The sequence below is a fragment of the Schistocerca serialis genome, chromosome 3 (genome assembly GCF_023864345.2).
Source record: "Schistocerca serialis cubense isolate TAMUIC-IGC-003099 chromosome 3, iqSchSeri2.2, whole genome shotgun sequence".
In the NCBI taxonomy this organism is placed as follows: domain Eukaryota; kingdom Metazoa; phylum Arthropoda; class Insecta; order Orthoptera; family Acrididae; genus Schistocerca; species Schistocerca serialis.
In genome coordinates, this window is record NC_064640.1 from 453,609,392 (window position 1) to 453,635,288 (window position 25,897).

Here is a 25,897-nt window from a genome sequence, read left to right on the forward strand (position 1 = left end):
CAGTTGCAGTCTTACGTGAGTGTTCAGTGTTCTGCTTCCCCTTTTTAGACGTTGCAAACAGAAACCAGACTGTCACCGTGTTTTTTAATTGTGCCTGTCTACTTACTGCGTATGCCTTAATTAGCAATGTCAACACTGTGTGTTTATATTTTAACTCCGAACAACTTTCCGCCCTTCTAAAGTTCTTAAAAGTCACCGTTTTATCGCCTATTTTTATTGTTTGTTATATTCTCATTATATTTTTATCTCTTCTGTAGGCTGAAGAGCGGCATATTAAGCTGCTGCCAGCCGCCCGGCCCTCTGGAGGGAAATCGAAATCCAATAAACTAAAAAAACCAAAAAAAAAAAGAAAAGAAACAACCACAGAACAGCGTCAATCAGAATGGAGCCCTGACACTCTTTACTTGCGAGTACGTGAGCATTGTTCGTTGCGGTCACGAGGGTTGCTCAGCGTTGTGTACTCGTAATGTCTGAGTCGACGTTCATTTGTCGCTCGCCCTATCAGGCAGCATTGTTATTTCGTACGCGTCCCGTTGTACCGGGTATATATAGGCGACAGGCGTTCGTGCCTATAGCCTGCCAGCACCCTGACTGCGTCGGTCGGACCGGGGTTAAGCATCAATAGGGTCAAGGACAGGAATCCGCTGCAAGGCGACTCTTCTGCCACCCCTTCGCGCGGCAGTGACATCGGCCGCTCGACGGCCGTCCCGGTAAGGAGCCGGCTGCGCTGATACTGACACCACCCAACGGGCTAAGGACCGAGCGCATCGTGCCTCACACCACAATTCACCAATAACCACTGAATGTGATGCCGAGTCACGTGACCCCTGTACACAGTGTAGTGTGAGGGAACGATCTTCCTCTTCTTCCATGGCCGCCTGGTGATAGACCTCTCACCTAGTGACGGTCAAGCCATGTCCGCCCCCAGCATTAATACAACCGACCCCCACGTGGACGCTCAGCCGGGTGCTGCTTTGTCTCCACCGTCTGGCGATTCCGACACTGTCTTCCGCTCGCGCCCATCGCGACGGCCGAGATTCAGATTCCCATGCCTCCGCGCCTGGAGCAGCGACACCTGTTGCTGCTATGGACCAGGACATGCGTCCCCCTCCCGACCCCACTTCTTAGAATCCGCCGCCACCACCACCAAAGAAGGAGAACATCCCTCCTGTTGTTGGCTACAGCCTCACAAACTACATTAAACTGGACACTGAATTGCAACGCCTTATTGCGAGCCACCTGCAGGCAGTATACCACAGAGACCATTTCAAGTACTTGCTTGACACTATGGATAATTATCTCCAAGTCCTCAACTTTGTGAAGTCCAGGGCTATGGACTACTACACTCAACAGGCTTCTGGCGACAGAAGAACGAAAATCGTCATCAAAGACTTACCTTGCGAAGGTACAGAAATAGATGTCAGGATTGAATTACTCCGTCTCAAGTTCCTGGACCCTTTGGTTCACCAACACAACAAGAGTGACCGCGCGACCCGGAAATTAATCCCTGTGCCCACCCATGTTGTCTGCCTTCTTTGGAGAGAGGACGTCTAACGCATTTACGAAATCAGGTATCTGCAGTGCACCGAGGTGCGTATTGAATTATATGAAGGCCGCAACGGACCCTATGTCTATCGTAGGTGTCAACGCTTGCGTCACACCGGCAATTACTGTTCACTGCCTTTTCGGTGTGTCATAGGGTGGTGGGGTCTCGGGTTCCGCTGGATAGGTCAGGAGACAACTACACACAGCAGGCGGCTACACGGGTAGCAGGGGTTGTGTGGCGTGGACTGGGCGCTTTTTTAGGTTAGATGGCCTCGAGCAAGTACAGGAAGGGCAACAGCCTCAAAGGGTGTGGGGCAAAGTTATGACATGCGGGGACCAAGCAGCAATCGCTATTGTAATTGTAAACTGTCGAAGCTGCGTTGTTAAAGTACCGGAACTTCAAGCGCTGATAGAAAGCACCGAAGCTGAAATCGTTATAGATATGGAAAGCTGGCTGAAGCCAGAGATAAATTCTGCAGAAATTTTTACAAAGGCACAGACGGTGTTTAGAAAGGATAGATTGCATGCAACCGGTGGTGGCGTGTTTGTATCTGTTAGTAGTAGTTTAGCCTGTAGTGAAGTAGAAGTGGATAGTTCCTGTGAATTATTATTGGTGGAGGTTACACTCAACAACCGAGCTAGGTTAATAATTGGCTCCTTTTACCGACCTCCCAAATCAGCAGCATTAGTGGCAGAACAACTGAGAGAACATCTGGAATACATTTCACATAAATTTTCTCAGCATGTTATAGTCTTAGGTGGAGATTTTAATTTACTAGATATAGACTGGGACACTTAGATGTTTAGGACGGGTGGTAGGGACAGAGCATCGAGTGACATTATACTGAGTGCACTATCCGAAAATTACCTCGAGCAATTGAACAGAGAACCGACTCGTGGAGATAACATCTGGGACCTACTGATAACAAACAGACCCGAACTTTTCGACTCTGTAAGCTCAGAACACGGAATCAGTGATCATAAGGCGGTTGCAGCATCCCTGAATATGGAAGTAAACAGGAATATAAAAAAAGGGAGGAAGGTTTATTTGTTTAGCAAGAGTAATAGAAGGCAGATTTCAGACTACCCAACAGATCAAAATGAAAATTTCTGTTCCCACACTGACAATGTTGAGTGTTTATATAAAAAGTTCAAGGCAATCGTAAAATGAGTTTTAGACAGGTACGTGCTGAGTAAAACTGTGAGGGACGAGAAAAACCCACCGTGGCTCAACAACAAAGTTAGGAAACTACTGCGAAAGCAAAGAGAGCTTCACTGCAAATGTAAAAGCAGCCAAAACCTCTCAGACAAACAGAAGCTAAACGTTGTCAAAGTTAGCGTAAGGAGGGCTATGCGTGAAGCCTTCAGTGAATTCGAAAGTAAAATTCTATGTACCGACGTGACAGAAAATCGTAGGAAGATCTGGTCTTACGTTAAATCAGTAAGTGGCCAGAAAGAGCATATCCAGACACTCTGGGATGATGATGGCATTGAAATAGAGGATGACACGCGTAAAGCTGAAATACTAAACACCCTATTCCAAAGCTGTTTCACAGAGGAAGACTGCACTGCAGTACCTTCTCAAAATACTCGCACGAACTAAAAAATGGCTGACAGCGAAATAAGTGTCCAAGGAATAGAAAAGCAACTGAAATCACTCAACAGAGGAAAGTCCACGGGACCTGACGGGATACCAATTCGATTCTACACAGAGTACGCGAAATAACTTGCCCCCAGCCGTGTACCGCAAGTCTCTAGAGGAACGGAGGGTTCCAAATGTTTGGAAAAGAACGTAGGTAGTCCCAGTCTTCAAGAAGGGTCTTAGAGCAGATGCGCAAAACTATAGACCTATATCTCTGACATCGATCTGTTGTAGAATTTTAGAACATGTTTTCTGATTGCGTGTCATGTCGTTTCTGGAAACCCAGAATCTACTCTGTAGGAATCAACATGGATTCCGGAAACAGCGATCGTGTGAGAGCCAACTCACTTTATTTGTTCATGAGACCCAGAAAATATTAGATACAGGCTCCCAGGTAGATGCCATTTTCCTTGACTTCCGGAAGGCGTTCGATACAGTTCCGCACTGTCGCTTGATAAACAAAGTAAGAGCCTACAGAACATCAGACCAGCTGTGTCGCTGGATTGAAGAGTTTTTAGCAAACAGAACACAGCATGTTATTCTCAATGGAGAGACGTCTACAGACGTTAAAGTAACCTCTGGCGTGCCAAAGGGGAGTGTTATGGGACCATTGCTTTTCTAGTAGATTGTGTCGGAAGTTCCATGCGGCTTTTCGCGGATGATGCTGTAGTATACACAGAAGTTCCAGCATTAGAAAGTTGCAGCGAAGTGCAGGAAGATCTGCAGCGGACAGGCACTTGGTGCAGGGAGTGGCAACTGACCCTTAACAATGTAATGTATTGCGAATACATAGAAAGAAGGAGCCTTTATTGTATGATTATATGATATCGGAACAAACACTGGTAGCAGTTACTTCTGTAAAATATCTGGGAGTATGCGTACGGAACGATTTGAAGTGGACTGATCATATAAAATTAATTGTTGGTAAGGCGTATGGCAGGTTGAGATTCATTGGGAGAGTCATTAGAAAATGTAGTCCATCAACAATGGAGGTGACTTACAAAACACTCGTTCGACCTATACTTGAGTGTTGACAGAGGAGATAGAGAAGATCCAAAGAAGAGCGGCGCGTTTCGTCACAGGGTTATTTCGTGAGCGTGATAGTGTTACGGAGATGTGTAGCAAACTCAAGTGGCAGACTCTGCGAGGGAGGCGCTCTGCATCGCAGTGTAGCTTGCTGTCCAGGTTTCGAGAGGGTGTGTTTCTGGATAAGGTATCGAATATATTGTTTCCCCCTACTTATACCTCCCGAGGAGATCACGAATGTAAAATTAGAGAGATTCGAGCGCGCACGGAGGCTTTCCGGCAGTCGTTCTTCCCACGAACCATACGCAACTGGAACAGGAAATTGAGGTAATGACAGTGGCACGTAAGGTGCCCTCCACCACACACCGTTGGGTGGCTTGCGGAGTATAAATGTAGATGTAGATGTGGAAGCAAGTGTGCTGCCTCGCTTTCGTCAGAGTACTGCAAATTCCGAGCCTCATAAAAACCCACGTGTGGTTGCAGTTTGGGCACTTCTCACGATCCCCACCATCTGGCTTCCTGGAAGAGATGTCCTATATACAAGAAGGCTATGATGTCTTCCCGCCCTCCACGAAGGAAACCAAGGACGAATCGGTCACCTCGCCTTTACAGGACCGCACCCATTTCCCCGTCTTACAGGGTACACCCGACGACCGTCCCACCACTGATACTCAGGCGCCTGACGCATCTATGACCCATGAGCCCCTTACAGCTCCAACCCCTTCGATCTCATTCACTGCTGCAGCTCAGTCTCCTCCTGCTCATCCGTCTTCTGTGACGCATACCAACGCCACCAAGCTGAAAGACAGTCTGCAGCCTCCTCCCGCTTACCTACTGAAGTGCCACAACCCTCCATTGCGACCGTCCGTGGTGGCCGAGCGGTTCTAGGCGTTATAGTCTGGAATCGCACCACCGCGGCGGTCGCAGGTTCGAATCCTGCCTCGGGCATGGGTGTGTGTGATGTCCTTAGGTTTGTTAGGTTTAAGTAGTTCTAAGTTCTAGGGGACTAATGACCTCAGAAGTTAAGTCCCATAGTGCTCAGAGCCATTTGAACCTCCATTGCGGCGCCTTCTCCACCAGCCACCATGCTTACCCCCGCTCGTCGCAGGGTCAAGCAGCCCACCTGGGATGTTCTTCCAGTGGTGGAGACAGATGCTTCTTTCTGGGATGACATGTGGGAGATCCTCGAGGTCATCTCTCTGTTCATGCAGCCCCATATCACGGCTGTCATTCGTGAAACAGCCCAAGAGATCCGTCGCTCCGAGGATGGGCTCACTAAGGTCATCGCACTTGCTGAAGGACTCAGCCAGATTTTGTTATAATGGCGAATCGCCCACCACACAACCATCAGATCGTTCGGGATCTAGTTGTCTGTATTTTTAATGCTAATGGCCTTAAAGATATAAAGACTGATCTGAACACTTTCCTCTACTATCACCATGTGGACATTTTACTTGGCCCAGAAACCCACATGAAACCCGCCGACGATTTTCGTCTCCTAAGACGGTTTGCTGTCGCACTGGCCGACTCCATCACCGAGGTGGGTGCACAGCAGTGTTTCTGCATAAGTCACTCGTCTATAATCACGAGGTTCTCCAACCACTCGAACATATAGAGGCTACGGTGGTCACTATTTCTACCCGCCTTGGTGCTATAACGTTTGCTGCGACGTATTTGAGCCCTAACCTACCACTTCTTGAAGCTGATCTCAGTACCTTGACATCTTTTAACAAACTCATTGTTGGGGCAGATCTCAACGCTAAGCATCCAACTTGGCATTCACACATAGCTAATCCCAAGGGACGACTCCTCCTTGACGTAAAAGGTCTTCTGGCGATATCGGTCTATGCCCCCCACACTCCCACCCATACCAGTCCGCTCTGACTGCCAGCCAGACGTTCTGTATGTGGCCATTTTCAAGAACATTGCGATGCAGTTTTCGTTGGAAACACTCTACGAACTGGCCTCTGCCCACGGCGCGTGTTCCTGCACCTTATCGACGTGACTCTGTCTTTAGACTTCCATTTTACCTTGACCATCATGGACTGGGACAAAATTTCCAGGATCCCTAATAACACCACCCGGCAACATCTCGACCTGACAACGCCTGCCAATCTGGGTAGTGCTGCTGATTACCTAACCAAAAAAATCCAAAGTGCAATGAATGTCTCTACTTCCGTTGTGCCAAGGGCCACTCTATGACTTGCCCCCCCTCTTGCACGAACTCAGAATCCAAAAGAACGGCTACCACAGGCGGTGGAAACAGTTTCGTGATCCTCGGGATAATCATCGCATGAAGTGTCCCCAGCGTGAATTCTGTCACCGGCTCGCCGACTGGAAAATGGAACAATGGGAGGACAAGATGTCCGCCACCCTTCTCCAACATAAATCCGAATAGGCTTTTATCCGAGCCCTGCAGCCCTCAGCAGTGAGGACCAACCATCCCGTCCACACAGTGTATGGTTCAAATTATGATGTCCTCAATGTGGTTGAAACTAAGGCCCATGTGTTCGAGGCCCAAAACCAATTGCTCATCCAGGACCTCACACCTGATGAACTCCAAGTTGAACACGATATTCTAGAGGCCGTTGCCGCTTTCAGCAAAGACCACATCTGACTACCCCTCACCTTACGTCAAACGGATCCTCTAGCAGAATTGTGGACAATCGGCTCCAGGTTTCGATGGTATCTTAAACGAACACCTCCGCTGGCTCCCACGCAAGACACCAGTTTTATTCAGCATCATCCTGAACCGCTGTCTCACAAGTGCGTTTTCCCCCACAGTGGAAGCTGGCCAAAATGATTGCCATCCTTAAGCCCTCGAGGAGTCTACTGTCTCTAGTAACAACAGGCCCATTAGCCTTCTGAACACCATGGCCAAGGTTCTAGAATCTTTGATCCTCCACCATCTGGAGCAATTTGGTTTCGCTTCCCATCTGTCGGCCGAACTCCAAGTCCTTAGGATCACAGAACATGTCAGCAAGGTCTTTAACTCCACCATGTCGATGCCAGCGGTTTTCCTGAATTGCAAAACGCGTATGACAAGATCAGGCAGGACAATCTTGTGTACAAAATGCTGACACAGGCGACCATCCCCGACATCTATGTGAAGATCGTGGATAATTTACTCCACGATAGGACTTTCTATGTTACTCAACAAGCTCAACGCTCCAGATTACATAACATGTCGAGGGGTACCCCTCAGGGCTCTGTGTTGTATCTCACCTTTTTTAACATTTATGTTAACGATATGTCAGTCCTCCCACACTGCCACATGGCATTATACGCCGATGATACGGCGCTCTATACCACTGGCCGGAACACAGACCAGCCCGTTGCTCAACTCTAGTGGCAGGTGGACGCGACAATGACCTGGTGTAGTTCCAACAAGATTGCCCTCAATGCCGCCAAAACTACGGGAGTCTACTTCACTGAACAGCACCCCATCCTCTGCCACAACATCACTATTGCAGGCGTCCAGGTCCCATGGTCCCCTGGTACCAAATACCTAGGCGTCTGGATGGGTAAAAAACTGCTCTTCCATCGACATGCAGAATATGTAACCCAGAAAGGGCTCAAGCTGGTAAAAGCGTTGTATCCGATGTTCACCAGCAGGCAACTGTACTTCGACACCAAGCTCCCACTGTACCCGATGGTTGTCCACTCTTTCCTCACCTATGGCCCCACAGCATGGCCTACGATTAGTGCTTCCCGGATTCAGACCCTCCAGCGCCTGCAGAATAAGGTGCTTCGGTAGAGTCTGCATGCCCCTCCCCACACGAGGGTAGTTACCCTCCACGAGGAAACGGTCATGGCCACTCTCGAGACGTCCATGCGAGAGAAGGCAAAGCGTCTCTATGCCAAAGTAGAAGCCTAGAAGCCCTATGCGACACACCCGCTGGTACACAAAACATTAGCACTACGTCTCCCCGGCACTGGCACCGACAACCCGTTCCTATCATTATCCTTGAGGACTCATATTTCAACCACGGCTAGCGATAGCCTTGTTACGGCCACTCATACAGCGTTATTATTGCCTTGACCACTCGATGGGTGTCGAACACAGTAATCCACCAATGTTGATACCTCCTGTCGTTAGCTGTTCTGTTACCAATTGACTGCACCCTGAAATGTCACCGTCGGAGGGTGGTATGGGACTTCAAGTTCCACCGCCACATCTTCTGCGTGCACTTGAGCGATATCTTTGGTGTGACATCACTGTCGAATGGAACAGTTTTCACATCCACCAAGACAGTAAGCCCGTGAGCCACGGGTGAAGCTGTATTTCAATCTCCATGAAAAAAAAAAAAAAAAACAGAACTGCAGCTCGGTCGCAGCTATTGAACCAGTTCACGTTGGGAGCTCTGTGGGCAATTATGCCCACTGCTGCCACCTACGAGGCAACTTGGAGCTGCCAATCTTCTATTTGTCATGCAGCACTGTCCTCAACGATTGGACATGTCGAGCACGGTATCATGGCCAACTAGTTTATTTGGATTCTGAGGTTGTCATTCTACGGTATGGTCCTTCAGACTTAGATTTTCTACCACTTTTTCTGGATTTGGCGATTCATCAAGACAAACTACAGGATGTTTCACAATGTTGACGACTTTAAATTTGAATAACATAAAAACTAATCGCGAAACAAAGTTGATCATTTTACACAAGGCACAACATTTATACAAGTTTCCTTATAAAATACTACATTGGAGAAATAACGACCATTCGTGGCTAGAAAATATGTGAGGCGTTTCACACAATTTTTGAACACATCTAAATGCAGGAGGCCTTCTTGAATTTTCATAGTGAATTCGATGTTTTGACTGTTGCAAGATTCTCGGCCGGTCGGAGTACACATTCACGGTCAAATAATCCCATATGTAAAATTGAGGCACGGTTAAATCTGGCGAGCGTGGCGGCCATTCGACACAAGCGCATTTGGAAATTATGCGGTTACCAAACGCTTCACGGAGAACTAACAAGGTCTTGCTGGACGTGTGGCATGTCGCACCGTCTTTTTGGAACCAAGTTTTCATAACGACCGACGAGGGGTTGGCTCTAAACTGCTACCCACAAGTTATTCGATTTTCTCAGGACTTTGGACGGTTTTCCGAGGACCGGTTGACTTTAGATTCGATGCACTGGCAGTCGCACGGAAGTTTCGTACGCAGTTCAATATTGTTCCGCGAGCAGGAATTGTATATCGTGGCTGAATATTGAAATGTTTACGAAAGGCATGTAGCACGCATACGGAAAATTCGCCGTAGCAAAAACAACATTCCACCACGAACGTACGATATTACTCTGACCAGTACGCCATGATTACTGACCTGTATATACGATGAAACTCAACACTCCCCACTGCTGACAGAAGGCGGCATCGTCGCTGCATCTTGTTTTTAGCTCGCGTTATTCAAATCTGAAATCCTCCAAACATTGTGAAATACACTCTATTAGGAACTTGGTTCACCCGATCAGAAATTCTAATTTGCTAACGACAACTGATTGTTATTTTCGAGTGTTTATCACTTCTTCATTACAAAATTATTGTAAAGGTCATTTATGTTATTGTTAGTAGAACAGTTGAACTCTGTTTACTGAGGAGCCTCTTCATTCCGATACGTGCCGACCCGGCTGTATCACTCTGGACCAGCTACAGCGAACACGTAGAATGGTTGGTTACTTTCCGGCTTGTGTTTGATAGTTCCATAATTTGTGAATTGATATAAATGATGAGAAACTAACCGTATGTGAGTTGCTCACGTTTCCGATTCGTTGTTGAGTCCTACCGAGTGTTCTGTGGTCTCCACCCGGCGAAACATCGCCGAGAGAATACAGCTTCACTAAAAGCGCCTTTTCAGGTAACATCAACATGCTGCGACTGCTGGCGCATCTGATTCTCTCTTTTTTTTTTCTTTATTGTGATTTCATTCCCCTGCCCCATATGGGCAGGGGTGGGCTGTCAGCGATTCTCTCTCTCATTACAGCTCCTTTTATACACGATTGTCATGCGCAGTCACTGACGTTTTGCTGTCCAGCGCCATCTGTCGGACATTTTGTGAACTTTGTTTTTTTTTGGTTCTAATAAAACCCCATGTCATTCCAAGCATGTGCAATTTTTACCTCTATATCTACATTATTTCGTGGTTTATTAAGTTTTCAAATTTATACTGACTTTTTGATCACCCGGTATATAAGAAGACGTCAATAAATACTTCATGGCTATCAAATCTCTGCTGGCAGTTGTGTGGTAGTAATAATACAGTACTGTTTATTACATAATACCCCTTCTTCTTTCTAGTTTCACAGTGATCGACAGACATAACATCTGCATTCATACTTTGAAAACCAACGTGAAGTTTATGGCAGAGTACATATTAGAGCAAACAAGACACTGATTTTTAAAATGTCAGGGGCTAACAACGACGGCAGGGATTTCTTCTAACTGCTTTAAGAGCAGGTAAATAGTTCTGTAATTCATTGCACAGATGTTTGAAGTATAATGCATGTAAAGAAGCTCTTTAATCGTTGTCGCATAATTCATTGGTGTAAGTTTCCAAACCGTTTTCATTTACTCGGTTGTATTGTTTGTTAGCCTGCTGCTGTATAGGAGGCTTTCATCCATCGTTTGTAATTCGGTTTCCGATATCCTTCTCGATGAAAAGTACTCATGTCTGAAAAAGCGATCGTGGCACAAAATACACGGGAGCTTATGAGATGAAAATACAAACCGACTTGCGAGGAAACGAGCTTTACCCTTGTTAATTCCTCATTTGCCTATTTTCTTTCACTTCGTGTTCAGTTCTGATTATGAGTGTGTTTTATAGTAGCACCGATTATCGCAGATAAAGCGAGTGGAACAATAAAGCTCGAATTCAAAATTAATATTGGAAGTCGGGTGCTGTTCTGCCTGCCTCGGGCTGCTAAACTCTGTTAATCAGTTTTAAAACCTTTTGTGTAGTATATTTTGCTATGTTATTAAGCTGTATTGCGCTTTCAGTACTGCTAAACGCGGCTGTGCAATTTCGGTAATGGCAGTGATGTTAGTTTTACACTTCTTTTTATGTTCAGTTCTTTCGACGGAAACATGAAAGGGGTGTACTATTATTTTTGTTTTCAGCCGTTATCTTCATTACATATTGCTCATGTAACACAGAAATTGTAACGTAGGCTCACTTAGGATGGCTGGTTAGTTGTAGGAAAGGGTCTAAAGGCCGTAAGCTTTTCTGGTGAAATAAATGTAAAAATAAAAATTTATTTTGACCTAGAATTACTACGACTGACGGTCTACTGTTACGATAAATGAAAAAGCAGATCACAGAGAACTGGAAGTAACAACAGCGTCTGCAATTAACTTACCTACACGCTCAGCATCCAAGAAGTAATTCCAACGAGTGAAGTCAGCAATGTCTCCTCACCGACCCTATCGCCTACACTTCACGAATTATTTCGTACAGCTAAGGAGGACTGAAAGCTTTACACAAAAGGGACGAACGATTGTTTTCAAGCTTGTTAATTGCATGATGATCAGCAAATTCGAACGCCTTTCTCACCAGTGTTACACTCTAAGGTATTTTCAATAATATGCAACATCGTCTCAGAAAGCAGTCATAGGTTCGTGACCGTCAGCTCTTCCCAGAGATATTATCCCGGTATATTAAGAGAATGTTTCTCTTATTCGGTATATTCTATGACTAAGCGGACTTGTTCAGTTGTGGAAAGAAAAAAGCCACGGAACAAAAGCTTGATTTACTCGTCTGAAATTATGAAAACCAGCGGAAACCAAAGTTGGATGACTTAATGGAAATTTGAATTCTGTTTTTCTTTGGAATATGAATTTAGAGTCTTACCATTGCACCAACTCGAATCACTGCCCCTGCTCGTCTGGTTGTTTTCCGAATCACTAAAGAGACAGTTGAGTTATATGGATAGTGGGTGCTACAGTGACAGTACACTATATTTCTCGTAGACTCGAATGAAGTAAACAGTGAAACTTGCTAAATAGAAGCCCCGATAAAACTCATGTTGACACAGACCTCATCGATGCAAACTGTAAATACTGTGCCCTCTAAATTACTTAAGTCCACAACACTCATCGGATCGAAATTGTGATAAAATGGACGCTGGAAAGTATTGTTGTTTGACTCACAAGAACTGCCAGTCAAGTACACGTGCGAGTTCGTGGAAAAGCACAGTTGGAAAACGCGAAGCGGTGAAGAAACTGTTCCGTAAATCACGGGTGGCAGAAGTGTGGATGTGTAGTTGGATATTTATTATCCTGTAGGAAGCAAGAGTACTAACGTGAATCTGCTTAATAGCACATACTGAGATTGTGGTCCTCACAGAGCCGAATCAGTATTCAAGCCCAATTCGTGGCATTCGAGAAATTAAAAGTGCTTCCAGGTTAAAATCTAAATGAAGAGCACTTCGGAAAACTTGGTCAACAGTGATTGCGTTCGGTTTTAGTTTCCGAACTGGGGACCGGTCACTGCCACCTCACTTATACATAGTCCAGTCACATTAATGTGACCACCTGTCCGAAGCGTTTCCAGTGCGAAATACTGCGAGACGTGGAGGAAGAGAGTCAGTGACCTTCTGGAAAGCGCCGACATGGATGCGGAGCCATGCCACTCCAGTGTCGCGGCCAGATGCACTAGGTTTTTCGGTTGAGCGTGCATGCGCGAACAGCCTGATCGAGGTGGTGACACAGGTTGCCGATAGGGTTTAAATCCGAGGAGATTAGTGGCAAGGGGAGTACGGTAAACTCATCCTGCTGCTCTTCGATTCACGTCGTACATTGCGAGCTGCGTGAGACGTTGCATTGTTCTGGTGGTAGATGTCATTGTGGTGAGGAAGAACAAACTGTAACTAGGGGTGGATATGGTCCCCAACGATAGATGCATACTGGTGTTGATCCTTTGTACCTTCCAGAATGACGAGCTCACACACGAAGTGCCACGGAAAAATTCCTCGGACCATAAGCTCCGTCTTCTATCTACATCTACATTTATACTCCGCAAGCCAGCCAATAGTGTGTGGCGGAGGGCACTTTACGTGCCACTTTCATTACCTGATTTCCTGTTCCAGTCGCGTATGGTTCGCGGGAAGAACGACTGCCGGAAAGCCTCTGTGCGCGCTCGAATCTCTCTAATTTTACATTCGTGATATCCTCGGGCGGTATAAGTACGGGGAAGCAATATATTCGATACCTCATCCAGAAACGCACCCTCTCGAAATTTGGACAGCAAGCTACACCGCAATGCAGAGCGCCTCTCTTGCAGAGTCTGCCACTTGAGTTTGCTAAACATCTCCGTAACGCTATCACGCTTACCAAATAACCCTGTGACGAAACTCGCCGGTCTTCTTTGGATATTCTCTATCTTCTTCGTCAACCCGACCTGGTACGCATCCCACACTGATGAGCAATACTCAAGTATAGGTCCAACGAGTGTTTTGTAAGCCACCTCCTTTGTTGATGGACTACATTTTCTAAGGACTCTCCCAATGAGTACCCGCCTTACCAACAATTAATTTTATATGATCATTCCACATCAAATCGTTCCACACGCATACTCCCAGATATTTTACAGAAGTAACTGCTACCAGTGTTTGTTCCGCTATCATATAATCATACAATAAAGGCCTGGAACCTTCTGATGAGTGTTGCAGGTTGTTTGCTTTCAGACGTTTCACGCCGTAAACGCCAACGACCATCTGTCCGATGGAGCACAGAACGTGATTCATCTGAAAAGGCCACTTTCCGCCACTCAGTGAAGGTTCATTTGCGTTCGCCACCGGTGAATAGCAGTCAGCATGGGTGCATGAACCAGGTGCCTGCTGCGTGGGCCCATAAGCAACAACGTTCGCTGAACGGTCGTAGACGAGACACTTTAGGTAGCCCCTTGGTTCATCTTGGCGGTCAGTTACTCTACTATTCTCCTATATTCATGTAGGCAGCCTGCCATCTATGGCCCTTGGTGCGCCACAGTTGCTTCGGCGCTGGTTTTGCATAACCTTGGATACTTTAACCACAGCGGCATGCGAACAGTTCACAAACTTAGCTGTTTCGGAAGTCACGTATAAGATCTGTGCAATCATCAGTATCAGCTGTTCGGCGCGGTGTTGGAGCGTTATACGTCTTAGGAAACGAGTATCTCAGCTTAGTTTCTCGTCTCATAAGGATGATACAAAAGTTTACCAGGAAACTTTCAACCTAAATGAGAGTTTCGTATCAAGGGGTGCATAGTTGTGAAGCAAAATAATCGTTAGCTGCTAATCTCTGCGACATCTACCGCATCTCACAATGGGATGAGTGTAACGCCCAGGAGACATCTCTCAACAAAGTGGACTTTTGGTAGACCACATAGATCCATGTCTTCCATAAATCCTATGTACTGTAACTGATCACTCACTGCTTCAGATAATGTGTTTCTTCGTAAAAAGCGACTCCCTTTTACGCTTAGATCGTGTTGTGCGAACGCTCAGATATGTAAAATGCTCTATAAATTAGAAGCAATGATAACTAGTGAAGCTGCAAAACTACAAAATGTAGAATTACTTGTACATTGCAAAGTCAGTGTTGGCTTTCATATCACCCTCAGTATCAGGGACAGAGCCGTCTACGGCCGACATTTTATGAGTCTATGTCTCCCGAGGAGAAGCTTACATTAGATGGAAATAGTACACATCAATAATGTGATCAGTATAGTGAAAAGGGGTAAACGTTGAGCTAAAAAAGTCACTTTTATTCTCATATTTAATCCACTCTGTTGCCAGAGCACGGAATTTCTAGATTCGTCCGCGTGAAAATAAGGTTTCGTTTTACTATCGCAACGCGAGTCTTTAACTGTTAGCACTATGAGCAACCAAACATGCCAAAAACGAGCATCAAAAACTGTAACAAATACGATACAGCTGCACATTAAGCAGGAACGTCGTCTTCGTCATCACGAAAGGCTGCATTCCAGTCAAGATTACGCTACTAGGATTCGAGATGTCTCAGTTACTGCCTAGTAGATGAAAACTCACGACAAGAGGTTGCGTACCTAATATCTAGGGACAAGTAAATTTCGTTTAAAAAACAGCGCGACCTACAACGCGAAATTTGCGGTTCTTAACGAAGTAACGCAAAATCTGTGGTTTTTTGCGCCATAAAGCGAAATCGGCGGTTTTCAACGCAATGTCGCGGAAAATAGCATTTTTCCCTGTTGCCGGGCAAAAAAGGAATCTGAGGGCGCCGGTGACAACTAATAGCTGTTTAATGTTGAAATTAGATACTGGCTTTTCCGCCATGGCTGATTGTGGCGGATAGCCAAGCCTAAAGCAACAGTTCATTTCCCGCGTTAAGAAATGAGATCGGATATTTTTTTTTGTCTGTTCACTTCCAGCCTTAGCGCTTAAACAATATTGGGCGGAATAGTAGTCACGGTTGAACGCTGTATTTCTTACCCCTAATGCATATTTTTGTGACAAACGTACCTCTATTGAACGGGTAAATATATTACCCTTTTTAAATTTAGATTAGACAAAACATTTCAGGATTCCTCGTATAGGTGAAAGCATGACAAACTCTATATTTTTCACAGTGTATACTCAGCTTATAATGTACACTAACTTACGGAAATATTATTTAACGTCGCCGTAAGTGTTGGGCTGTTGTTTTTAAAAGTCATTGGCAGAGGTTCTGCATCCGGAGAAAAATCCAGATTCGTTGCACGCCTTTTTGGTCTTATAGCTGTGAATGCTCTGAAAAGCTAATCATTTGCATATCACAGCATCTTCTTCCTGTCGGTTAAATTTCGGGTCCGTAGCACGTCATCTTCGTGGTGTAGCAATTTTAATGACCAGTAGTGTAGTTTCTTGTGCTTTAATTACAATAAATCTTAGCTAAAAGAACGCGCTTTCGACAGAGCCTAAATTTGCTAATGCTTTGTAACAGCTTACATTCATACCACATACTCTATGAAAAAAAAACCAACAAATACGAAGTTTAACACCGTACAATATGACAGCTCCTATGTTCTGCTTGTGACGGAAAACGATGCCGCATATCCTCGGGCATGTTCCTCACCACGAACCGAAAATCTGCAATAAAAATGGTTCAAATGGCTCTGAACACTATGGGACTTAACATCTTAGGTCATCAGTCCCCTAGAACTTAGAACTACTTAAACCTAACTAATTTAAGAACATCACATACATCCATGCCCGAGGCAGGATTCGAACTTGCGACCTTAGTGGTCGTGCGGTTCCAGACTGTAGCGCCTAGGACCGCTTGGCCACCACGGCCGGCTAAAATCTGCAATACCAGATTCTTTATTTCAAACTAAGAAGTGTAGTGGAACGTGGAATCCCACGCTGTGATGTCACCAACTCCTCGTCCATGTGCGTTTTCACGTCTAGTGAGAGGACGTGAAGAAACACGCGATGCGTCTTTGCCGCTCCCGTAGCCCACCAAGCGCAGGGGTGCGCTACATAAGGGCAGCACGCCTTCCTTGCCGCTGCTGCCGCCGCCCATATGCGCCGCCCACCAGCTGCGTGTTGCCCACCTGCGTCGCCCACTGGCGCCACCTGTCAGCAGGCAGAGTGCTGCGCGGCTGGCTCACAAGGGAAACTCCCCATTGCACCACCGTCAGATACAGTGGTAAAACGGCACAGTGGATAACCCGTCAAAAACTGAACACAGATCGAGCATGAAAAAAGGATATAGGTGTACTGAACTGTGAGAAGAGAAGCAAAATAGAAATTGAGCTGTCCAAACTCAAGATATGCAGCAACGAGTGCCCTGCCGGAAATGCATATCCTCCTATTTCCATCTATTGTGCTATTATTTTCTTTCCTTGCTTTGTTACCTCAAGATATGACATTTCTGTCTCTTTGTATATTGTAATTGTTTTACTATTTGTATATTTATGCATTTATGTCGATGTATAATTGGTTTGTTTCGTAAATATTATTTGTATTTTTACGCTGGGTCTTGCCTAGGGAAAACTGCTATCGAACGATTACGTCGATAGGTCGTGTGAAGAATCAAAGTGTGTAGGATCTTTGGTAGTGTGAACTCTGCCGCGTGGAGCGCGGGCGGAAGTAGGTGTTGCGGGAGTAGCGAGTGGAGCAGGTGTGTTGTGTGACGCTCCCGCGAGTTGCCGCGCTTTCGGGGTTTGGCAGCATGTAATTGCGCTCGACTTGCGATGATAGTTTCTGACATGGTGTCGCGGACGAGAAACATTAACTAGCGCACATCAAGAGCCCGTTTCGTCTGGTGACCGTGTCGAGAAGAAGGCGCGCCAACATCCAGCTTCTGCAACAGCGACGGCCGACAATGAGTGACTGTCGCCACCTCCTCGATCGACGGCTTCGAACCTTCAATCAACCAACAAGGAAGACTGGAAGCACGTAAAGTTTTAGAACTGTATGGCAGACCTCAGCTTTTAATCTTGTTCCATTTGCCTCGCAAAATTACAGCAACTTAGCATGAACCTTTGTTGCTCATTGCCCCAATTGCATTACCAAGCAGGGTCCCTTCCTTTTCCGGAATGAACCCGAGTGTCGTTGAAATTCAGACGCCAGCATTAAAGTAACATCATTTCACTGCTTTAATCTCAAAGGTATTCATAGCTGGCTTCAATATTCAGATTACACAAGCACAAATTAAGAGTGCGAGTTTTGTTATCGTATTTTAGCTTACCTGTGACTGCAGCTCAGCTTGGTACGTACTAAATTTTACTATTGTTAATTGTTCAGAATCATTTAATTCAAGTTCAAAGTTAAATCTCTTATTTCTAAATTGCGTAGATTCAAGTAGTTTTTGAAATGATTGTTGAGGTAGTCCAAGACTAACCGTATTTTACTGAATTTCGATGTGCTTCAGAAAGAAAGCTCACTATTAACTTCAGTCACTAAATTAACTTTCGATTTTCCGGTTATTAATTCTTTTGCTAAATTAAGTCAGGGTGTAGCGAAATTTATTACTTCTGACAAACTTTCAGTTTTCACACTACACGTGTCAACCTTCAGTTGCCACGCTTCTAGTGTTAATTATATGTGTAATAACCTTTCTTTTTCAGTTACTATAGTAATTGTCCTTAGGACTGCCGACCGTGATTTCCCCCAAATCTCAAATACCTAATTACCGCTACTTAATTGTTAACGTAACGGCTGCACATTTACCTTCTTTATTAACTTTACCCCTTTTCAAAATTAATTTCCACCAGTTTCATTAGCACATTTCCTTTCATTTAGATGTAACCCTTTCCTCCCTCTTTACCGACAGGTTAACTTCGGTGACGATTGCTTTTCCAAAACTCCCATTAGGTACACGCGGTTTAATTTTTCACTGTCATTAAGGTCGGTAAGTGAGGGGGAGGTTACACGTGGCGACCTGGTGACAGGACAATCTTCGGATTTGAGGTTATTCTGGACACGAATTTTGCATTGTGCAAATCTCGTAACAAAGTACTGGTTACGTACAGGCCGTTACGTCAGCGAGTAATCCTAATTATATTTGAGATTTGTCATTTATATTGAAAATTATTAAAATGAGTGAAGGCAACAATTACCAAAATTTGGTAGACTTGGATACGGAACAATCGGTCGAACAGTGGGAAACGCGCACGGCGGTTCCCATTGTTCAGGGGCAGGCGGCTAGCATGAAAGACGCGACCGCCGAAACGCAACAAAGAGCAGAAATGGAATTCCAAACTTTAGAAAATGTTTCGGAATCGGAAGCGAAAATCAAATCTGTACCCCTTGATGATGAATACGGGGGAACATGTATAGAGGAACCAGCTACGGAAGTAAAACCGGTAGTCTCCGGGAATTTAACTGATTTATTGAATGTTTTGATTAATGAAATCAAGAGTCAATCGGCAGAAATTATAGCTCTGTCTGCCAAGCAAGAAGCTCAGTCTGAAAAGATTGAACGAAAGCTAGACAATCAGAACAAAGCTATTAATGTTGTTAACAACAATGTTGGAGTTGTTAATACAAAAGTTGATAAAATCAAAGAAGATATTGTTGTAATTAATACCGAAATCGGTAATCTTAAACAGGAAATGATAGGCGTTCAGGCGGAAATTGCGAGCATAAATACTCGTTTTGATTCCGAAATTAGCAGAATCGAGAAAAGTGTAGGAGAAGCAGTTGCTCCGATCATCGAGAATAAGGTGACGGAACAAATTCAATTAGTGAAAAAAGAGGATCAACAGAAGGTGGAAACTTTAAAGGCTTTAGTGTCCGAAGTAGACACTAAAGTGAGGGAGCAGGCTAATACCTGCGAAGAGAAAAAGAGGGAAGTGGAAACGCTTGCGACAACCACTTGCCAAGTAATTACGAGAGTGTCGGAATTAGAAAAGAAACTTGACGAAAAACAGAGCTATGTGCCAATCTGTGCACATAGTTCGGAATTGTTGACGAAAGAGGAGCGGTTCGACCCCTTAAAAAAAGGCGGTATACACGCGACGGATTTCATTAAAAATTGTGAAAGAGTTTTACCCAGATCATGGACTAATGAGAGAAAAATTAATGCGGTTATTGATGTGCTGGCTGGTGATGCCAAGCGTTGGGGCTTAAACCTCAACATTACGAACCTGACTTTTGACGAGTTTAAAAATTTGTTTCTGGCTGAATACTGGTCAGAGCAAAAGCAGCAAAGTGTCTGGCGCGAATTTGTCGTACCGAGGCCTTTCGATGCGAATTCGCGCGGCTCGATGAAGGAGTTTTGTGAGGGCTGGATCCGCAAGTTGGAATATTTGCGTGATCGCCGCACGGAATCCGAAATAGTCTGGGAACTCTACAAGAAGCTTCCAGATGATACAAAACGCTACGTAGGAAGCAATTACAGGACAATAAATGATTTCCTGGAAAGAGTGGAGGACGAGGACAATTGGCGCAATAATCGCGACAGTGGTAGAGGCCGTGGTAACAACAACGGGTACCACCCCAACCATAACAACGATAACCATGGGAATAATGCATACCGCAGCAATAACAATAATGGTTCGGGCCGTAATAACAATCGGTACAATGCAAATGATAACAGGAATGACAGAAACCAGTATCATACTAACGTGATACGGGCTTCACAGAATAGTAATAACGCCAGAGGGTGTGATCAGCCGCCTCAGCAGCATCCGGGGAGCGTATCTGCTGGGACGAGACAGGGAAACCATTAGCCGCGCCGGTGAGGGGCCGAGCGGGCGTGGAGAAATTTTGGCGGCCCAATAACAGGAGAAAACCCAGGTATCGTCATTATGAAAATTCCGTGTGGAATAATCAACGGCGGGAGAGTGTGCCAGTGTTAAGAGAAAAGAGTGCGCCCACAAGTAGTAGATCAGCTGTATACACGGCAGTAGAAAATACATTCGCTGTCAGTGAGAACAATTTAAGTAGTGTTCCGGAAATCGATCATAAAGTGGCAGCTGTAATACCCACAGCGGAACTGGAGATTGAGTTTAAGAATGATTCGCAATTGTTTAGAGAAGATCAGATGTCGGATAAAACGTCCGTCATTGAGCGAGGGGATGCAGAGAGGGATGAGGTCTGGTTAAGGCAGTTCGGTCGCTTATACGACGAACTAAGAGATTATAGGGGCCTGTACGGGAGAAGTGTTTATGGGGAGCGCGGGCAGGATTTGCCGCGTCTCGTCCCACAGGAAGATAGTATTTGTGAAGTGATGGAAAGTTCTGGCCCTAACCGGCAGTCTTTACCAGAAATAGTTGATGTTAATGGGGAGCACGAGCAAGATTCGTCGTGTTTCGTCCCGCAGGAGTTAGATGTTGAAGTAGTAACGGAAAGTTCTGGCCCTAACCGGCAGACTTTACCGAAAGTTATAGTGGTAGAAGTAGCCGACCCATCCGACGCAAACCGCTAGTTTAAACATTGCGAGAGTATTAAGGAGAAAGATTACGAAAATTTTAGTGATAGCCGGACACGATTGGTAGAAAAGCACATAGATTACAGCGTGTATGAGGTTAGAGCTGACATTATACAGTCAGACGATAGCAGTGTGGGTTGCGCAGATCCAGAGGAAGTAATTTCAGATGCTACTGGGCACATTCCTCCAGGTAGATTGGCAGATGAGATCGATCTGACCAAAGAGGAATCAACGAAGGTGACAATTAGTGAATTGATAGCAAAGCAACACTCACTAGTTGACGAGTTACAGGAAAAGGTTTCGGTACTGGAGGCGAAGCTACAGACAAAGCCTCAGGACAAACGTGTTGAAATTAAACCTGTATGTGAACAGAGGCTGAAAAAGCCGCCAGTTAAGCCGGGTTTGGGATCAAAGCCGGATGGTTTTTTCTGGAATGACCTGGATATAGACGAGGATTTACTGTGGGAAAATAAAGAAACAGTCGAGGACAAGTGTAGACAGATAGTAGTGTCTGTTAATATGCACGACCTACAACTAAACGTGTTGATTGACACCGGTGCAGAATTGAGTGCTGTATCTGGGAAAATATTTGAGTTACTGAAGGACAGACCTGGCATCGTAGTTATGCCAGTAACAGGAGTGAAAATTATCGGTGCTACTGGGAAGGCCAGTAAACCGGTCACAAAACAGATTTTTGTCAACTTCGAGATATGTGGGGCACGATTTGAACAAGAGTTTGTCGTCGTGCCAGACTTAACTGCGGAAGTAATTATCGGGTTAGATTGGCTATTAAAGTACCGTGCAGTGATTAATTGCGAAAGCAAAACTTTGACATGTACGTCCCAAGATAAAACAATAGTAGTTAGTTTTGACGAGGCAGGAGACGGTGTGCATAGGCAATACCAGCCTATACACATTGTTAACTGGCCGGATGGTATTGATGTAGGTATGAATTTGAACTGCCGTAAAGTGAGGAATCTCGGCATTGACAAAAGTGTAGAAAGTTTAGTGGAAGAGATAATCAAATTCCCTCCACGGATTAACATTAGTATTGGTGTGAAAAAAGATCGTTTGCGAGAAGTAATGAAGTTAAAAGCCGATGCTCGCATACGTCGTCATGACGCTAAAGCGCGTTTTGCTAAGTTTGCAATCGGAGACTTAGTACTTGTAAAAGCTCATGAGAAATCGAGCGAGATAGACCATGAAAACTCTAAATTTAAGTTTGTTTATAATGGACCATATAAAGTCATTGGTATGCCTCACACAAATGCTTACGGAATATTGTAGACTTGAAATTGTACCAACCTAGGATCGATTAATACCACACAATGGGTAATTTATACAGTATGTAAAATAGAGTGTAAGATTTAACGATTTGCTAGATTGCCATGCTTTTGACTGACCAAGGTCATTAAAGAAGTTGTAATTAATAAGTAATTAATTTTGATTAATCAATTTAATTTTAATCAATTTAATCATGATCTAATCAACTGAAAAATCCAAGCTGCTAGTTTAAGTTTTCAGCTGAGTCACAGTAGATTAAGCAATGTAAATATGATTTTGTAACTAGCTGTAAGATTTCATGAATATGTGTTTTACTAGTCATTGCCGATGTACTTAGACGCTGTTTTAAGTTTCAGGCTTGTACATGTGTGATGATGGACAGTGTTGAGTTATCCACTGTGATAGTGTTTATGGACTCCTTGAGATTACTCGGGAGTGAGTTTTTCCGAAAGAATTCAGTGGAATGGACGTTCTGGAAACGCCGTCACAAGGGCGAGTGAGATCAAACGTGCCGCACACGCGGGCGCAACAATACTGGCGAGGCGAGCCGCTGTCGGCTCTTGTGCCGCTGTTGGCTCTTGGGCCGCTGTCGGCATTCTTTGTACTTGCGAGTGCGGAAGGCGGAATTGTTTTTCTTCCTGGACAGCTGAAAGAATTCTACTGTCAATATTTATGTTTTTTTCGATCTGATGTATATTATTTTCTTGTTTAGCGTTAATTGGACATGACGAGAAAATTAATTATGAAAAGGTTACATAAAAATGTGTATTCTATGTAATTAATTATTAGTTTGCGTATTTTGATATACCTGTTTTTTATGACCATGCACTCTGATCAATTTTGCAAATAGTATTCCATTTCTTATAGTGTTACGAATTTTAATGATTTTGGAATAGCTAAACCATTTTCTATGTTTTTTATGAATTTTGATATGTTGTCAACCTGTTTTACTTTGCGCAAGATGACAGAGTGGAATAAGATTAGCAGTGTCTCCACTCAATTATTATTGTCTAAAAATTGGTTTATGGTTAATTAGGCGAATGCTAAATTTTTTTGATGTTTTGAGCATATGCATTTCCGCTGTGTCTTTTTTGGGACATTTTCTGAGTCTGTTTACGTTACACGAACATCCTCAGACAATGTGGGGCTCGTGTTACGCCGGAAATGCATATCCTCCTATTTCCATCTATTGTGCTATTATTTTCTTTCCTTGCTTTGTTACCTCAAGATATGACATTTCTGTCTCTTTGTATATTGTAATTGTTTTACTATTTGTATATTTATGCATTTATGTCGATGTATAATTGGTTTGTTTCGTAAATATTATTTGTATTTTTACGCTGGGTCTTGCCTAGGGAAAACTGCTATCGAACGATTACGTCGATAGGTCGTGTGAAGAATCAAAGTGTGTAGGATCTTTGGTAGTGTGAACTCTGCCGCGTGGAGCGCGGGCGGAAGTAGGTGTTGCGGGAGTAGCGAGTGGAGCAGGTGTGTTGTGTGACGCTCCCGCGAGTTGCCGCGCTTTCGGGGTTTGGCAGCATGTAATTGCGCTCGACTTGCGATGATAGTTTCTGACATGGTGTCGCGGACGAGAAACATTAACTAGCGCACATCAAGAGCCCGTTTCGTCTGGTGACCGTGTCGAGAAGAAGGCGCGCCAACATCCAGCTTCTGCAACAGCGACGGCCGACAATGAGTGACTGTCGCCACCTCCTCGATCGACGGCTTCGAACCTTCAATCAACCAACAAGGAAGACTGGAAGCACGTAAAGTTTTAGAACTGTATGGCAGACCTCAGCTTTTAATCTTGTTCCATTTGCCTCGCAAAATTACAGCAACTTAGCATGAACCTTTGTTGCTCATTGCCCCAATTGCATTACCAAGCAGGGTCCCTTCCTTTTCCGGAATGAACCCGAGTGTCGTTGAAATTCAGACGCCAGCATTAAAGTAACATCATTTCACTGCTTTAATCTCAAAGGTATTCATAGCTGGCTTCAATATTCAGATTACACAAGCACAAATTAAGAGTGCGAGTTTTGTTATCGTATTTTAGCTTACCTGTGACTGCAGCTCAGCTTGGTACGTACTAAATTTTACTATTGTTAATTGTTCAGAATCATTTAATTCAAGTTCAAAGTTAAATCTCTTATTTCTAAATTGCGTAGATTCAAGTAGTTTTTGAAATGATTGTTGATGTAGTCCAAGACTAACCGTATTTTACTGAATTTCGATGTGCTTCAGAAAGAAAGCTCACTATTAACTTCAGTCACTAAATTAACTTTCGATTTTCCGGTTATTAATTCTTTTGCTAAATTAAGTCAGGGTGTAGCGAAATTTATTACTTCTGACAAACTTTCAGTTTTCACACTACACGTGTCAACCTTCAGTTGCCACGCTTCTAGTGTTAATTATATGTGTAATAACCTTTCTTTTTCAGTTACTATAGTAATTGTCCTTAGGACTGGCGACCGTGATTTCCCCCAAATCTCAAATATCTAATTACCGCTAGTTAATTGTTAACGTAACGGCCGCACATTTACTTTCTTTATTAACTTTACCCCTTTTCAAAATTAATTTCCACCAGTTTCATTTGCATTTTTCCTTTCATTTAGATGTAACCCTTTCCTCCCTCTTTACCGATAGATTAACTTCGGTGACGATTGCTTTTCCCAAATTTCCATTAGGTACACGCGGTTTAATTTTTCACTGTCATTAAGGTCGATAAGTGAGGGGGAGGTTACAAACTACGGCATCGTGGTTGTGTGTCATCGTGTTGGACCAGAGAGCGGGAGATCCGTGCTCAGATCTCGATCGTTCTCCATTTTTTTCCACAAAATTATGAACTGTGCGTCCGGTCATTGACATGTCTGTTCTCCTTCTGTATTCTTGGCAGGTGTCTTACTACATACATTATAGAATATGAGTAATGTGGTAGGAATATATTACCGTCGCAAGTAAATGTGATGAATAGTGATAGCAGGCGCGACACCGCATAGACCTCTCACAGAAATGAAAACAACAAATAAACGGTGTGAACTACGTTACAACAAACGGATTGAAGAGTCAAAACTTCCAAAACACAACGTATGAGTCGTAACGTGTGGTACTCGTGTAGAACACATAGGAGATGCGTACGTCTGGGAAGCCCTTCCTTACGACTCTCTGTTGCAAACAGACGTTACACCACGACACAGACATAAATATGAATACAGACATATCAATGACCGGACGGGGGTTTCATAATTTTTTGATAAAAATGCGGCTTCTTTTGTTGATCTCATTTTGTTCGTTATTATTCGTTGCATTTGTTCGGGGCGGACGTCCCATACATGCCTCGAAGTTCATTGCTGATCCATTCACTCAGTTTTTTTTTATTATAGAGGACAGGTAACCCTCTTTTTTGCATTTTGTTCATTGTATTTGGTCGTAACGGACGTTACATGATCACATGACATCCTTTGAAGTTCGTTGTTGACCCTTCACTCAAATTTTTTATTACAGAGATCAGCCAGGTCTCTGACCGAACA